This window comes from Pongo pygmaeus, chromosome 10, assembly GCF_028885625.2.
Source record: "Pongo pygmaeus isolate AG05252 chromosome 10, NHGRI_mPonPyg2-v2.0_pri, whole genome shotgun sequence".
In the NCBI taxonomy this organism is placed as follows: Eukaryota; Metazoa; Chordata; class Mammalia; order Primates; family Hominidae; genus Pongo; species Pongo pygmaeus.
Genome location: NC_072383.2, coordinates 106,904,256 through 106,919,044, shown reverse-complemented (window position 1 = coordinate 106,919,044; position 14,789 = coordinate 106,904,256). Strand labels below are relative to the sequence as shown.

General features: G+C 47.7%; 1 protein-coding gene across 6 annotated transcripts in view; it reads left to right on the top strand.

Moving 5' to 3' along the window:
- The first annotated feature begins 476 nt into the window (after positions 1-476).
- Positions 477-14,789, top strand: part of CMKLR1 (chemerin chemokine-like receptor 1) — a 51,542-nt gene continuing 37,229 nt past the window's right edge. For 2 of the 6 annotated variants that reach the window (XM_054444614.2, XM_063646683.1), the window contains exons 1-2: positions 477-761; positions 9,732-9,955. The gene's annotated coding sequence lies outside the window, so the exon portion shown is untranslated. Of the gene's footprint in view, positions 762-9,731; positions 9,956-10,087; positions 10,215-14,789 lie in introns of all 6 variants that reach the window. The other 4 variants (XM_054444616.2, XM_063646682.1, XM_063646681.1 and 1 more) reach the window with 3 other exon arrangements.

Below are 14,789 nucleotides of genomic sequence, written 5' to 3'. Positions count from 1 at the left end.
TGAGGGTTGGGGAAGGCTTCCCCGGGAGGTGACCTTCAACCTGAGACCTGAAGAGGCAGTAGGAGACCATCGGGCCACGAATTAGGGCAGGAATAGCATCCAGGTGGGAGGAACAGCTTTGCAAAGGCCCAGGGTGAGAGGCAGCCAATCTCTTGGTCAGTGTGGAGCTTGAGCCCCTCACCGGGAGCAGAGGCGCTTGCACTTCCCCCAGCAGCCGGGGGCTCGCATGTGCTCCCTGTTTGCGCTCAGTGGGCACGGCTCCCCGGCTGCAAGAGGCTGCCAGAGGGGCGGGTCGTCCCCAGCGGGCCCCCGCCGCCACCCACGAGCCCAGTCCCCGGCTGGTAGGGGCACCCTCCCCTCGCAGCCCCCTCTCCACGCAGCTAGCCGCCCCCGCCCTCGGTCAGCCCAGTTTCCTGCCCCTCCCTCCTGCTCTCCTCCCTCCAGCTGTTTCTCTGGCTGAGTTCTGTCCCAGTCCCATTCAGGGAAGCAGCCCCGGCGGCCAGCAGGGAGCTCAGGACAGAGCAGGCTCCCTGGGAAGCCTCCGGGTGATGGGGGTGTTCCAGCTGCGGCGCTCTGGGGGTTCAGAGGGGGATCTTGAATGAACAAATGAATGAACTGCTTTCTGGGCAAACAGCCACAGCCAGAGGAGCCTGTGATTGGCAGAAAGAAGCCAGGGTGTGCAAGTCTCCCCAACAGCCTCGAGTGGCCTACAGTCGCAGGGAAGCCTCAGGAAGACCTTCCGGGCAGAGACCAGAGGGAAGGTATCATCACACACTTGCCTTGGGTGTCTTCTGAGGGGGGCCAGGGAAGGGGAATGAATACTAACAGAGAGAAAAGTTTGTTTCTTTTTATAATTTCATATTTGTCAAAAGGAAGAGTTTTGTTATTATCTTCAGATGTCAAAAGTAATGCATGTTCATTGTTTAAAGAAATAGCAAGGACACACAACTAAATATATGAATGTGGATTTCCACATCTAGTTTGGTAACCTGCTTAACCACAGATTGTGAACTTTCTTCCATATCACCTATATTCTTCCAATATACATTTTTCATGGCTGCATAGAAAGGCTATCTTAAGATTATTTGACTTTTCCATAATAGATTTGCTTCTTCTTTTTTTTTTCTATTAGAACAGTGCTGTAATGAACACTTTATTTAGTATGACATCTTTGTGTGTGTGTCTTATGAATACCTTTTAGAAATTGCTAGATTTAAGGTTTGCCTGTTTTTAAGACTTCTGAGCTTTTGGTCACACTGTATCCTGGAAGGCCGTGACAGCTTGACCTCTCTATGATGTTATACCAGGGCACAGTATTCTCACATCCTAAACCCACCTTGTTGCTACTCACCCCTTAAACTTTCCCTGATGTGAAGTCGAGAATAATATCTAGATGCTTCAATAGGCATTTCATTTATTTGTTAGTGTTGATTCTCTTTTATAAACTTATTTTTCACATTTCTAGTCTGACTCTCCTGTTCAAGTCTGTTCCCATTTTTTTCTCCTCTGGGGACATGTTTATCTTTTTCTTATTGATATCTAAGAGTTCTTTGTATATGAAGGACACAAACCCTTTGCCGGCACTCTCTGTTGAAAATATTCCACTCCCTCCTCTGTCTTCAGAATAGCCCATTTTAAATGGGCAAGCCAGCTTTGGCAAAATTATAAACAAACAACGCATTGCAATATCAGGGAACTATTACTTGATATAAGCCCAATCACTCGGACCTGTGTGGTTCAGAGATGCCAGATCACTGGTCTGAGGTCACACACCTGAACGTCTTTCTTTTTCTATTAGGGAAAGCCCTCAACTTCCCTTTTGCATCCCCTACCTCCTTCTCAAGACCAATCTTCTCTGTGGTTCTTGCTGTATCTCCTGCCCCTTCCAAACTGGTTTGAAGGAAAGATTCCTCTAAATGCCTTGGCTGCTGAGGTGAGTGTGACTGGGTCATTCAGGCCTCTGGTGCAGGAGGAGGCAGCTTGGCCTTTTCTTTAACCTAAACCAGTGACACTCAAATGATGATGTGTCAGACACTTGGGAGGTCCACAGGAGAGTTATCTCTTGATGCACAGGGGCCTTCTTTGGACTCCCCCAAAACTTCAGAGAATAGATAACCTTAACTTTGGGCAAGTCATGCCCTTCTCCGGCTTGACTTTTTCTGAGAAGTCCCCCACCTGCACTGGGTCAGGGCTTGCCTGCTAGGCTCTCCCAGGGCCTGTCCCTCCCTTATCACGGCTCCTACCACACCGTGTTCTAATGACCAGTCATCTTGTCTGTCTCTCCTTCTGGCCGGGAGGCTCCTAGAGGCCAGATCTGGGATATTACTTTTTTTCTGCATCCTCAGTCCCCTGCACAAGAACCAGCATGTATTAGGGTCATTGTTCATTGAATAAATAAAGTAACCAGGTGTCAGTTTCACCATCTGTAAAATGGGGTGGGGGAAGCTGGACTGAAGTCCCATCTCTTAGATATTTACCTAATAACTCCTCTCAGTTTGCAAACCACTTTCTCGAGATGATTTTATGAAATCCTCACCATGGCCATATGATGAAGGCACTGTTAACATGCCCATTTTACTGATTAGGAAGCTGAAGCCTGGAGAGTTCTGATGCTAGACCTCCCCACAAGAGGGAATAGAACATTGTGCAAGAAGGGGCACCTTGGTCTTAGGCAAGGTACTCCCACTCTCTGGCCACAATAATATCATCTGTAAATAAGGATGATATTATTTGGTATTATTATCACTCGGGGTGGGCTTGAATTGGTCTGTCACCTGCCAACTGAGTGACATGGAATCAGTTATTCCTTATCTTTGTGCCTGAGTTTCCTCATCTATAAAATGGGAATATGATCAGTAACTGCCTCATAAGATTATTCTAAAGAGTAAATGAGATCATACATGTAAAGCTGTAAGCAGAGGATTTGTTGTAAAATAAGGTCTCTATAAACATTAGCTATTGTTCTGATGATCATTTCTATTCCACTGTGCCTGTCTATACCTGTGACACTCATCTGAGCCAAATGGAAATTATTATTGATTTCTTTAGTGGATTATTAATGCTCTTATTCCCACTGATGTACAAGAAAACCAAAAGCTTATTTCATTCTCTTTGAGCTACACCACACGGGTGCAGTCATGACCGCCAGTTGCAAGGCTGTGAAGTAGACTCAGAGCTTCTCAAAGTGTAGTCTCTAGACCACCTTCATTAGAATAATTGCGAGTGTTTCTTTTTTTTTTTTTTTTTCTGGAGACGGAGTCTCGCTCTGTTGCCCAGGCTGGAGTACAGTGGCACAATCTTGGCTCACTACAAGCTCTGCCTCCCAGGTTCATGCCATTCTCCTGCCTCAGCCTCCCAAGTAGCTGTGACTACAAGCACCCGCCACCCCGCCAGGCTAATTTTTTGTATTTTTAGTAGAGACGGGGTTTCACCGTATTAGCCAGGATGGTCTCGATCTCCTGACCTCCTGAGAATGAAATAAGCTTTTGGTTTTCTTGTACATCAGTGGGAATAAGAGCAGTAATAATCCATTAAAGAAATCAATAATAATTTCCATTTGGCTCAGATGAGTGTCACAGGTATAGACAGGCACAGTGGAATAGAAATGATCATCAGAACAATAGCTAATGTTTATAGCTTATGATCCACCCACCTCAGCCTCTGAAAGTGCTGGGATTTCAGGCGTGAGCCACCGCACCCGGCCAATTGCGAGTGTTTCTTAAAGCTTCAGTTTGGAAATCAGAATCTCTGTGGATGAGGCTTCCGTGTCTGCATGTTGAACCAGCACCCCAGGTTATTCGGATGCACCCCAAAACTTGAGAACTACCAACCTAGAGTGCTTAAAAGTCTTTCCTTTTTGCCCTTTGTTCACACTGGGGTCTTGGGTTCTTTGCTGCACAATGAAGTTTCTTTTTTCCTTTCTAAGCAAATATTCATGTACTTCTGTGAATCCACATGTTCTGTGTCAGCAGTTGAGGCCAGAAGGTTTGGCAGAGAAGAAGCGAAACTTTGTCTTATAGTACCACCGAAAGTCAGATTGTGTTAGCTATCCCCCAGCATGGGGGCTTTGAAATTATTTTCAGTTGCAGAATCCTTTCCACAAATGAAAGTCTTATGGGGAAGTGTAATTTGAAAACAGATGAAGGTGGTGTTATTCTCGTTGAAACAGAGGTGGAAGACTCCAGGCTGCCACTAACTCTCACTCTTGTTGCTGAAGGGCCTCTAAGAATCTTTGTAGCTCCATGGGGCAGGCAGGAAACTGCAACTCCTCTACTCCAAGGAGTTAAGAGACCAAAGTTCTAGATATTTGTTGAGCTTACTGTGTGACCTTGGCAAGGCACTCTTACTCTCTGGCCACAATAATTTCATCTGTAAATAAGGAGGTCGAATGGTATATCAGCTAGGGTAGTAGCTGCAGTAACAAATAGGTCCCCAAAGGCATAAGGGCTGAAGCAAAACAGAGCTTTATTATAAGGCAAGTATTTCTAAATGGAGGGTGGTCCTCTTCTTCATGGTACTTCAGTGACTCATCTGGTGGTCCCACTGTCTCCTCGGATATCCTCATTGTCTGCAGCCAGGTGCAGAAGACAAAAGAAAGTATGGAGGTGGCATATTTGCTTATCTGCTTTGGCCTGGAAGCAGCAGACATCACTTCCACTCACATGAGAACTGTCATGTGGCCAGTCTAGTTGCAAAGGAGGCCAGGACATGGAGTTACAAGGATATGAGGTTCTTGGCAAAGAGCAGCTCTTTCCCAGCCACAATCGTGTATTGTGGACGGGGAGAATGAATTTTTGTGGACAGCTACCTGTCTCTGTCACAAATATGGTTAACTCTTGGGTTGCTTCCATTCTTCGATTCTAAGTTTACATTTTCATTAGTCAATGTTAGTTAACATGGTGGTGTTGGACTCACAGTATCACCTATCCTCAAGGTAATTGCCATCAAATATACTAAGTAAATTTCCAGACTCCAGGCCCCTAACATGGATTTTTCTGAAACATAGGCAACTGCCATTCTCTTTTCCCCCTGGAAAAAGGAAATAAGAATAATGATTTGATAGAGCATGTTGAGGGTTATTAAGCCAAAGGTATTTATATCCATTATCTACTTGAATCTCCCTACAAGCCTACATGGAAAGGCCTCAGGACTATCATCCCCATTTTATAGGTGAATAAAATGAGGCTCAGAGAGGTAAAGGGACTTGCCTAAGGTCACACAGCTCATAGCAAAAGAATGGGATTTGAATGAAAAACATCTTATTCCTGTCCTAGGGCCCCACTGCACATTTGAATGTTGGTGTGCACGTACGTGTACATGGTGTGGTTACAGTCGGGATTTTCCTTGGGCTGGGCTCCCCCAGGGCTGGGCATGAGGGAAGTGGAAGCTCAGGAATCATGCTCAAACTCCCCAGAATGGGCCAAGGTTGCTGACTGTAAGGCAGCTGGGTGGTTGTCCTAGGTCCTGGGGTGCAGAAGTACAGTGTGACCAAGTATTACAGCCACTGGCTGTGTAAAAGAGAAGGGACAGTGCATGAGGGTGTTGTGTGGTCCTGGAAGACACTGAGGCTTCAACTGGGCTGGCCATATAGTGGGTGCCTGGGAGCAATTTCCTGTGTGAATAAATGCATGTGGGAGTAACAGCTGCAGCACTGTGAGAAAATGAGATGAATCAGACCTGCTTCCTGTCTTTGAGGCCCTCAGGGGAGGAGAGACAAACTTGTAACATATACTTTTATTAATTCACTCAACAAACATTTATTAGCATCTACTACACATCTGGCTCTCCACAGGGCAAGAACGATGGAAAGACAGGATTCCTATCCTTGTGGAACCCATTTGAGAGATGAGGAAAGTGAGGCCCTGATTGGTTACGTGACATTCCCAAAATCATTTGGCCAGATTAGGACTTGAAACACCTGGCTTCCAGCCCAGCACTTTTTCCATACCCCCTGCTGAGGAGGCGGCCGTAGGCCAGGACTGAGATGCAGTGAGGAGCCCCTGTTATTGGCAGCCACTTTGAGCTGCTGCTGGACTCAGGACATGCTGGTTTCAGGCGATAGCAGGAAACCAGTTATTCCTTTTTAGAACCTCTAGATTTTTGCAGCAATGGACACAGGTATGATTGAGAAAAAGTAGAAATCCTTGCACTGTCAGATGGAATCAAGAGGCAGTAATTCTACATGGTGCTATCAAAGAAAGAAATGTTGATGTCTGGGTGACGTTGGCTGGTAGCACACTGTGGTGATGATAGATCCCAGATCCAAGTGCTCCAGAGTTGAGATCCCAGCTCTGAACTTTAACCTCCTGAGCCCCTCAGCTTCCTCATTCATAAGGTGCGCATGCTATGAGTGCCTGCCTGTCAGGGTTATGGTGAGATTAAATGAGTCCATATCCATCAAGCACTGAGTACAGCACATGGTCAGTTCAATGAAGGCATTTCTATTTTTATTTTTGGGACAGTGAGCTTTGAAATTGGCCTTTGCACATCTGCGTATCTGGTGCCTTGTGATCTTGGGTTCCCAGGCTGGAAAATGTCATTTGGGCCAGTCTCTTGTCTCCGTGTCTGGCCCCAAGGAGAGGTCTTGGGCTCTGCTGGTGGAGAGCGCCCTGGGCCTCACTGTCTCCACCATAGACAGTCTCTGGCAATGTTGGAAGTACCAGTGGCTGACTCAGCAGGGAGGTCAGCTGCTATCCAGGCAGAATGTCGGAATCGGTTCTGCTTTCTTGGGGTATAGGACGTGGGTCCTCAGATTCCAGCCCTGGGTTCCTGCTGAGGGTAGCTCTTGTGCAAGGAGGTGGGTGGGTGGGGAGATGGGTACAAAAACAACAGTGAGCACACTTGGTTTTTCCTCCTGGAAATCAGGGGTCAGAGAAACAGGAAGTCAATGGGGAGAGGGTGTGGTGTAGTGAGAAGAGGGCAGGCCCTGTGGTCAGGCAGATGTGAGTTCTAATCCTGGGTTTGATACCTATTGATTTATTTTTTATTTTTATTTTTTGAGACAAAATCTCATTCTGTCACCCAGGCTGGAGTGTAGTGACATGATCACAGCTCACTTGCAGCCTTGACCTCCTGGGCTTAAGTAATCCTCCTACCTCCTGAGGAGGTGGGACTATAGGCATGCATTACCATGCCTGGCTAGTTTTTGTATTTTTTGTAGAAACAGGATGTATTAGTCAGGGTTCTCTTAGAGGGTTCTCTTACGGTTCTCTCTCTACATATATAAAGGGGAGCTTATTAAGTATTAATTCACATGATCACAAGGTCCCACAGTAGGCCATCTGCAAGGAGAATCAGTCTGAGTACCAAAACTGGAGAACTTGGAATCTGATGTTCGAGGGCAAGAAGCATCCACATGGGAGAAAGATGTAGGCTGGGAGGCTAGGCCTGTCTCTTCTTTTCAGGTTTTTCTGCCTGCTTTATAGTCTCTGGAAGCTAATTAGATTGTACCCACCGGATTAAGGGTGGATCTGCCTTCCCCAGCCCACTGACTCAAATGTTAATCTCTTTTGGCAACACCCACACAGACACACGCAGAATTAATACTTATTATATTTTAATCCAATCAAGTTGACACTGAGTATTAACCATCACACAGGGTCTCACCACATTGCCCAAGCTGGTCTCGAACTCCTGGACTCGAGTGATTCACCTGCCTTGGCCTCCCAAAGTGCTAGGATTGCAGGCATGAGCCACTGCACCCGGCCACCTATTGTTTTTGTGAGCACGTGCAAGTCACATACATATAACCTCTTTAGGCCTCAGTTTCCTCCTGTCCAGGGTTGTTGAGAGAGTGTCTGCCATGTTCTTTGGCCTGGAGTAGGTGCTCAGTAAATGACTTGGGGTGGGAAATAAGGGCAGGGGACACTCAAATGCCCATCCTTTGTTACCTGAATTGGTTTGAACAGTTATCAGAATCTATGAATTCCTGAGTGTTATATGAAGTAAGAATTCAGGTAGCAAGTGTATATGTTTCCTGTTACTGCTGTAACAATAACCATAAACCGAGTGGCTTTAAACAACACAAACTTATTATCTTATTAGTTCTGGAGGTCAGAAGTCCCAAATGGGTTTCACTGGGCTAAAATCAAAGATTGCATCTCTTCTGGAGGCCCTAGGGGAGAATCTGTTTGCCCTCCTTTTCCAGCTTCTAGAGGCTGCCACATTCCTTGACTCATGGTCCCCTTCCCCAGCCTTCAAAGCCAGCAACCACAGGTTGAGTCCTTGTCACATCAAATCACTTTGACTCTCCTGCCTCTCTGTCTCATTTTTAAAGACCCTGAGCTCACCTGGGTAATCCAGCGTAATCCCACCATCTCAAGATTCCTAATGACATCTGCAAAGTGTCTTTTGCCATGTAGGATGACATATTTACAGGTTCTGGGGATTAGTATGTGGACATCTTTGGGGATCTGTTATTCTGTCTAACAGTGATATTGGTCTGCATCTGATTGTTTCTTGAATTTCGAATTTAGATATTGGGAGTTCAGGTGGCCATCTATTGACAGTTGGTTCAGCAGAGTATTGACCAATTAGAGTGGATGCAAGTGTTAGCAAGCAGTGAGGCTTTACCAGGGAGTATTCAGTGATTATCAGGACTGACCCAGGAACCAGGCTTTGGCATCATTTAGATTGCGTTCAAGTCCCTGCACTTATGAACCTGCTGACTCTGAGTGAGGGGGTTCTCCCATCTGTGAAATGGGGATGGCGGCATGTTGTACATAGGGTAGTTGTTAGGATGGAAGGAGATAGCAAGAGTTAAGTGTCTGGCACCTGGTAGGAGGCTCAACATGAATGAATGATCCCTCAGGAGTTTAACTTTACAGCTTGAGTCTCTCCATCCCAGGTAGTGGTGATTTCTAGTTATGAGAACCTTTCTGTCTCTGCCCCATGCTAGGGAGACATGCTTGTCTGGCTCATGGGCTGCAAGGAGCATGAGGGCTCCTTCTCTTCCCCCCTATAAGAAAGGAGGTTCGTTTTTGAGGATGTGGATGCTAACTAGGAGGGGAGAAGGTGCCAGCTGCCCAGCCAGGCTTGTGTTTGACCTGGAAGGCCTGAGGGCTGGATTATCTTTGTCCCCTAGGCTGCAGGAGCCTGCAGCCCCCATTCAGCTGTTCTACTATCAGTGGGGCTCAGTGTCTCCTATGTCCACCTCTTTCTGCTCCCAGTCCTGCTACCAACTGCTCTACTTTCTTTCCAAGTCACTGTTTATATGCCCCAAGAGGGGCTACCTCATTGGTTCATTTAATCCTTCCAGGGTCCCCACTGGATCCCTGTTGGGGTTCTCTCTGATGGTGGATGGATTCCCTCTGAATCTGGAACTTGCATTTCTAGAAGGTCCCAGAAGAATCATGAATTGGCATTGAATTGAATTGGCACTGACCTTGACATGATCTAGTCCAGGGATGGGAGTCCACACCCCTCACCACGTGCTGTGGCAGACATCACACATCAGTCATGACTTTTCCTCTAGTTGAGCCCAGACGTCTTTGTCATTTATCTTTGTGGATCAAACACCCCCAAATTTAGTGGCTTGAACTGACTTATTCATTTATAATTATGCAACTTAGCAGAGTTCTGCAGGGACAGTACATCTCTGCTCCACATAGTGTTGGCTGCATTACTCATGGGCTGCATTCAGCCGGGAGCATGACTGGGGCTGGGATATATAAGATGATCTCACATCCCGGAACTTGTGTGCTCTCTTTCTCTCTCTCTCTCTCTCTATGTAGCCCATCTCTCCAGCAGAACTGCTTGGATTTTTCTACCAGGAGGCTCAGGGCTCTGCAACAATGATAGCAGAAGCTGATGGCATCTAGAGATCTAGGTTGGGACTAGCACAGCATCACTTCTACCACTTTCTGTTGGCTTTCTGTTGGTCACAGCAACTCACCATGCCAGTGCAGATTCAAGGGGAGGAGAAATAGAGTCCACTTCTTGATGGGAGGCGTGACATGTGAGTATTGGGGCAGGGTGGGATGTTAGAGTCTATCTTTAAAGACAATCTTCATCTTAAAACAACGAATGACAGTGGCCATCTGAGATAATCATTTGTCACCCTAAGTTAGTCTACATTCCCATTTTTCAGATGGGAAAACTGAAACTCAAAAAGGATTTGTTTAAAGGAGCCTCCGTTCACTTCACAAGCATTTACTGAGCACTAACTGTGTGCTAGGAGCATGGGATACAGGGAGCTCCCGTTGAGTGGGAGACAGGTGAGTAAACAGACAGAGTGGAGGCCCATCTGGCCAGAAGGTTGGCTTTAATGTTGGGTGCTTGGGGAAAATTTTGCTCACAGGTCACAGTCACCCATGATGATTCCATTCATCATCCATTCAGAACAGTAAGTGACTACTGGGCCATTTTTACCAAGTGCTTATTGTTAAATACCCTCCCATTTATGTCTGCTTGATACATTTAGTGTGCAAAGTACTGCAGGAGTGAAGTGGAGTAGCTTTCACTGGGGAAGCCAGGAAATAGTGCTTCGAGAAGGAAGCACATATTCGAGCTGTGTTCAAAGGGTGAATTGGCCTTCAGTTGCTTATAGGAGCAGTTGGCTAGACATAAGAGAGATTTTAGGCAGGGAGAGCTGCATGAACACAGATCCAGAGACTTGATGAGTGCAGGGAGTCTGGCATGGTGGGCAGGAAGCAGGGATGGCAGGAGGGGGTCGGAATGCTCCTCAGGGCCTTGAAGGCCCCACCCAATTTTCCAGGTAGTCCAATGTGCTTTATTTCATGGGAACAGCATCCTGCTACCTCCAACCCTTGCCCTCTCCAAACTCAGTTGATTAAATTTGAACATTTGGACAATGGAAGATTCCAGACAACCCGAAGCTAATTAAGTTTGAAATTCTAGTGGGCATGCTGGTTTGTGGCTTTATCTCATGGGTTGTCTGGCCCATAAACCAGCTTGGAGAAGAGAATCTTTCTCTCCACTGCTGGCTTTCTTGATTGAATGGTGGGTCCCCCTCCCACCACTCCCAGGACTTGCTGATGGACCTAGGCATAAAGGCTGGGAGGAAATGAGGTATTTCCTTTCAGTTTAATCCTAAAGGAGAGTTGACTTAAGATGGCACCTTTGGGTTGTCCAAGGCCGTTTGGTGATGTCTTTACTGGAGAGAGGCAGACTCGGCCACCAGCTGCGGCAGCCAGACTAACCCAGGCTGGGCATTAAAGGGCCCCCCGGCCTCCTAGCTATGGGGAGATACGGCTGACTGACGTCAAGAACAGGTCTTCAGGGAGTGCAGGCAATTTTCAGTCTCTTTTATGACAGACTCAACTCACAGGGGGCCTCTTCAGCTGTCAGGGATTTAGGTCATGAAGAAAAAGGGCTTCCCTTGAGTCAGAAGGGATGGCCACTGGGTAGATAGAGGCAGCTGCTCCGCTTTCTCCAGACCTCTTTTGAAACCCATTTCAGCCGCGTGCTGGCTGGGAGGCCTCAGAAGAGTTGCTTAACTGCTCTGAGCCTCAGTTTCCTCAACTTTACGAAGAGGATCATAAAAGGGCTTTCCTCACTGAAGTGTTGTGGGGCTTAAACGAAATCACGTGTGGCCCGGAGTTGGGGCTAAAAAATAAAACATGGCCTTGGTGTCAGGGGGCTGGCCTGGTGGGGAAGGGACGCGGGAGATCAGCATTCTTGAACCATGAAAGGCTAAGAAATGCCGGTTGTAGGCAATGCCAAAGCCATAGTTTCGTTCCAAGCTTTTCCCTTACGACTTCCTGCCTTGGCCAAAAGACATGGTAGGGACTGGGTGGAGACCTTGACTTGCTGGCCTCACTTTTCCCGGGGGAAGCTGGCCCTGTCTGGCCTAAACAGGCCTTTCTTTTACTGTTTTTCCCTCTCCCCCCATAAAAAGCCTCAGATGTGAAGGAAATCAGGAAATCATAAACACGACTCTGGGGAGGGGAGAGAACTGCTGTGAGCAGCCTGTGAGGCCAGCTGGTGGGGAGACACCCTCCCTTCCCCATCACAGGGTTTCTGACAGGTCTCCCGGGAGGAGATTGTCAGGCTGGGACCCTGAACATCCTCTGTGTCCTGGAAGGCTGGCCTCTGATCCACACTTTCTCAGCCCCATCCCACCCCGTCTGGTGTTTCACATTTTCCTGGGGCCCAGGAAGCCCACTGCACCTCCTCGTTCTTCCTTCCAAGAGCCTTTTGTGTTGGTTCCACCACCTGAAGGGACAGGTAGCCTTCACCCGTGGAGTTCAGGCAGGGCTGCTGCCCAGTCCTGCTTCCCGCCTTCAAGATTGTCCTCTGGGACCAGTCCTACCTCTTGGCTGCTTGGCTGATCACAACAGGCTGTTTATAAGCCAAGTACCTATCTGCTGGCTTCACAGACACTCATCAGATGTGTGGGCAGTGGGAAAAACAGTCCTATTTTATAGCCAGGGAAACGGAGGCCCAGAGAGATGATCTGTGTTCACTCACTCCTTCATTCTCGAATTCACAACATCTCTTTCTCTCTTTTAAGAGATAGGGTCTCACTCTGTTGCCCAGGCTGGAGTGCAGCGGTGCAATCATGACTCACTGTAGCCTTGAACTCCTGAGCTCAAGCCATCCTCCCACTTCAGCCTCCCAAGTTAGCTAGGACTATAGGCATGTGCCATCATGCCCAGCTAATTTTTAAAATGTTTTATAGAGGCAGGGTCTCACCATGTTGCCCAGGCTGGTCTCAAACTCCTGGCTTCAAGTGATCCTCCTCCCTTGGCCTCCAAAAGTGAAGGAGTTATAGGCATGAGCCACTGTGCCTGGCCTCAGGACATCTTTCTTAGCCAACCTTCCTCTCTGTCTTTGAAAGGCAGCCACCCTCTAGCAGCTGTAGCTCTTTGCTCTTTGTTGGGTTCTATCATGTTACAGTTCCATGTTTGGAGTTAGACCTGAGTTCAAATCCTGAGTCCCTTGATTACCAGCTGGGTGATCCTGGATCATTCTCTCTCTCTCTCTCTCAGCCTCAGTTTTTTCACTTATAAATTAGAGTTGATGACAGGATCTGCCATGAGTTTTGTGGTGAGGATTAAATCAGCGAATCCATGGAAAATCACATAGCAGTGGAACCAGTGCTTAGTAGATCCCTTGTAAAAGAAGCATGCTGAAGACTTCCTTGCACTTAAAATAAGGCAGGGTGCATGCAAGGTCCTTGGGAAATACTTTCTGAAATGTGATTGAATTCTGCAATCATCTCCTCTGCTCTAGCCCCCAGCCCCTTAGCAGCCAGCTTTCCCCTGTGCATGACGAGGTTCAGAGACTGAAGCTCAAAGACATCAGCTGAGTGCCCAAGGCCACGTCGCCCAGGCTGACCCTGTTCTCCCAGTCCCCTTCTCCAGAGTCCATGAATCCTCCCCTGTGATTTCCAGGCCTTTCTGCCTTTCCTTTGCTGCAGACCCTTTCTATACCGATTATGGCCTTTATGATGGGACTGTCTCTTCATCTTCCATGGCTTGACTCATCAGTGTCATGGCCCATTGCCTCAGAAGCCTGTTCTCATCCAGATGGCCAGTTGGAAACCAAAGCAATAAACTCACTCACACTGAGGTGTTTGCAACTGATGATAGCTTGCTGGAGTGGAAGGTTTGGGAGCAGGATGCCTTAAGCCAGCAGACAGTGCTCAGGGTTGGGGACATTCCAGTGCTGCAGACATAAACACAGGGAAGGGGAAGCTTTTGGTTGGGGATCTTCTCAGAGACAAGCAAGCCACAGCCTCCTCTGCTGCAAGGACCTGGGGAAAGAAAACTACTGAGTCAATTTCATAGAAGTTTGTAGTTCCAACTTAGCTCGCACCTCCATTGGGGCCTCTCTGTTCCTCCCTTTTCTTGTAGACAGAATGGCCAGAATTGGGTTACCTTAAAAAAAAATGACAAAGCTGCATGTTAGCAGAGTGCAGAGAAATAGGGCAGGCCTGGGAGGTCACGGAGGTGAGTGTCCCAATCTTGGCGCACTCATGTCTACACTGCGCGCCCACCCGCCAGCATTTCTGACAGAGCCTGGGGGTAGGACTGGTTACCCCAACATGTCCTGTGCCCTGGATGAGGAGCCTGGGGTCCTTGCCACTCTCTGCGGAACTGGTAAAACTGTCTTTCAACTCACTTTCCTCTCCTCCTTGTTCAGGGAGTGGAAGTGAGAACTGGGAGAGGATGTGGTGTTGGTGGCTGCGCTGGTGTGGGTAGAAGTGCATTTTATCCAGGTGTGTTTAGAGAGGCAGGATGGCAAGACGGTCAAAGCCTCTGGAATTTGGTGGCTTGGCTTCAAATTCCTTGACTTCCTTGCTTGATTGCCTCAGTTTCCTCAACTGTAAAATGGGTGTAAGGATGATGTTGCCTCATAGGGTTGTCTGGGTGGGGCAGGGGGAGATGGATCTGTGGGAGGGTATGCTTTATTTCTTTTCTTGCTTTTGGAATTTGCAACAGCCAGCTATTTAAATATTTTTGGTATTTGCCACAGCCAGCTATTTACCCATTGGGGAAGTTGGAATTGGGCTGATAACAGTAGGGGTGCAAGTTGCCTTGCACCTGCCAGGAGTCTACACAGGGCTGCGCTTAGTGAGTGTGCAGCCTGAGCTATTTTGTTACCAGCTACCCATATCCCCAGCCACGATGTGGATTTAGTAAGAAGCTCTGTGGCTCTGATCTTCATCCTCTCAGGTGATTGAGAGTGGACAGGGGTGAAATGAAGGAAGCCACAGTCCAAGGCAGGTCCCCAGGACAAGTTTCCAGAACGACTCATAAGGCTTGTCTGGGTGTCTTCTGGCTCCCCGAGGGGTGGTGGTGTCTGGGAGCCCTCTGGAAATGCTG